General features: G+C 40.5%; 1 pseudogene; it reads left to right on the top strand.

The window, feature by feature from the left end:
- The first annotated feature begins 2,549 nt into the window (after positions 1-2,549).
- On the top strand, positions 2,550-2,649 carry LOC113284823 (annotated as a pseudogene).
- Positions 2,650-2,970: the final 321 nt, after the last annotated feature.

Below are 2,970 nucleotides of genomic sequence, written 5' to 3'. Positions count from 1 at the left end.
AGTATTATCCATGAATGAAGTTGTAATGCCAAAAAAAGTTTGTAATTGAACAAAGATTATTAATAGAATATCTTTCGTGTTTAATTTACATATGGGCGAAGTAGGATGTACGAGACGAGCAGATAAGACCTCAGATTAGGAAGCATATAAGACCTACGAAATGAAAAAATATTATTAATAGAATATCCAGGGAAAATTAAACCCTTCGCCTAGCAAGGCTGGGAATCCACGGCACGCACCATAGTTTGCATGAAAGTGCAAGAGGCAAGACTTAATGCATGTCGTGAACAACTCTCAGAAAGGAATCTAGGGGCAATGATAAGACCTATCCGCCGAGGGTCCCTTTTATAATGTCCTTCGGTAAGGAGTGCGGAGTATGACCAAGGCGCCGACGTATTCAGTTGAGATGCGGGTGCCTGGGACGTCTGGAGCGTTACCGACCATGACCGTATGGAAATTCTTGGCTACAATGCACTCTATCCCAAAGAAACCTCACTTAGGGTGTGACTTCGCAACCCCAAGCCATATCGGCGAAGGGGATAAGAAGTCACGAAAACAACTGAATGTCGTAATAACTGGATAGGACGAGACCAACATGCATGTTAGGGTTAACCTCCTTGAAGGGGCAATCAGGGGGAATATAAAGGGATGACACCCTTCAGATTAGGGAGCTGCTTGACCAAAAAAGACGGCAATGTCCTGGGGCTAACTTTTATGGGAATGGATAGGCTTTTCACATTGTTGCGAAATGGGGTTCATAACAAGTGTTAATACGAGGTAGATGGATTATTACTCGAAAGAATAATAAGCGCCTGACACTTCGTTGAATTAAGATCCTTCAAAAAGGATGAGGCACCATAAGACCTTAACTAGGAGGCGCAATAATACCTCGTAGAGAAACAAGTAACAAAATTTTAACTAAGACAATTCGAGTTAACGGATCCAATAAGGAAGACAACTAGAGCAACAAGTAACGGACCAGCGAGGAAGGTAAACCAGAAAGAAATAAAGGCAAAACTACCAAGAGAAGCTAATAACAAACGATAATCTGACTTGTATGACTCTGTCTTGGTTAGCTAATGCTTAACAAGAACAAAAGGCAAGTATATACTTTTATATTTTGTGTTCTTCTTTAGCATTATCTTCGCAAGACTCAACATTTTCAAGTATATACTTGACACATAAGGCAAGCAAAATTAGGACAGTAGCATTATTTACAATGACACAATGGAGGCATGAAGTAAAGGAAATTACATTATTTACAAAGTGAATATCCCCCCCCCCCCCCCCAAGCTTGGGAGCACCCAGTCAAAATAAAGATAGAAAAGGTAACAACATTAGTCTTCTTCCTCGTCATCACCACCCGATTCTTGGGAAAATTGGCGAAGACCAGTCCTGACATTGCCAGCTTTCTGAATTAAAGGGATCTTGCCATCAAAGTCATTAACTTGGAGATCTTCGTCCGTTTCTGTCTCCTCATCAGTAGAAATTGGCTCGTTTGCCACAAGTTCAGGTTCGTCATCAGAAAATACCTCAAGCTCTAGGGGCACGCGAGAAATTCCACGAGAATCACAGAACTCATTAAAAAGTTTGACCTTATCATCCTGAGCATTTCTGCGAATTCGCTTCGCGATCGTGGCTACATCCTTTATCATGGTATCGATATCTTAGTTCAAATATTGAACGTCCTTTTGGAGAGTAGACACCTTCCTGGAAAGATCATCCTTCTGGCGAGAGAGAAGAGAATCCGGATCCTTAAGCTTTTGCTTAGACCCTAAAAAAGCAGAGGAAGGCAACGTTAAAAGGGGAGAATAAGCATGTTACTTTTGAAAGAACTAAGGCAACGTTAAAGCAATTCAATAAATAGAACCTACCACGAAGCTCACTTATCTGCTTCTCCAAATTGGACGAGTTCATTCTATCATCTGCGAGTTGTCCCTTTAGTTGGGAGACTTGAGCACTAGCCTTCTCTAGTAATTTTCGATACGTGCGAAGTTCCACGAGATGAGCCACGTCCCGATTTTTCCCCTAAATTGAAGATATATCAATAAATTATGAGAAATATGGAAGAGGGAAAAAATTCAGGATTAACGTTTTTAAACTCACCAAAACCATAATGGCGGCGTGTTGCTGCAAGGATAGGTTCAAAGAAGCATTCACTATGAAGTATTGATCCTCATCCAAGAAGGTATCAGAACTGAAAGAGGTCAAAGACTAGGCGGCAACAGACCTTAGGGAAGGGTTCCTTCTACCTACTTCTGAAGTGTGACCCACTTCTAAAGCTTCTAACCTTTTCTCTATAGCAGCAATTTTGGCATCTGATTCAAAGCTTCCTTCTAACCTATTAACGTTTCCTCTTCCTAGAAGAATTGTTTTCTGGGTACCCTATTGCTTTCCCATTGTTGGGTCTTTCGGCAATTTCATGCAAATATGTCATCGCATCATCAACTGTTTGGTTTTCAAACCCACCTGTACACATCGACTCTACTGTAGTTGTAGTGGGATAATCTAAACCCTCATAAAGGATCTGAACTAACCTAACCTTTTCTAAACCATGATGAGGACATTGGTCTAATAAATCATTGAACCTTTCCAAATACCTATACAAAGACTCTCCCTCTTGTTGCGAAAACGTGAAGATTTGCGTCCTAATAGATGATGTTTTGTGCCTAGGGAAAAACTTGTTCAAAAAGGCAGATGTAAGTTGTTCATATGTTTCAATTGATTCGGAAGCCAAACTATACAGCCAAGACTTGGCTTTATCTTTTAAGGAAAAGGGTAATACCCTGAGTTTCAAAGCATCATCATCAAGGTTTCTAATTTTCAGGGTACTACAAATTTCCTCAAAGTCCCTAACATGGAAATAGGGGTTTTCATTTTCTTTCCCTAAAAAGATTGGGAGCAACTGTAAGGTTCCAGGCTTAAGTTCATAATTTTCTTCAGTTTCAGGTAACCTGATACACGAGGGAC

This window comes from Papaver somniferum, chromosome 5, assembly GCF_003573695.1.
Source record: "Papaver somniferum cultivar HN1 chromosome 5, ASM357369v1, whole genome shotgun sequence".
In the NCBI taxonomy this organism is placed as follows: Eukaryota; Viridiplantae; Streptophyta; class Magnoliopsida; order Ranunculales; family Papaveraceae; genus Papaver; species Papaver somniferum.
Note: the sequence above shows the minus strand (reverse complement) of the source record. Positions and strands in the feature narration are given on the sequence as shown.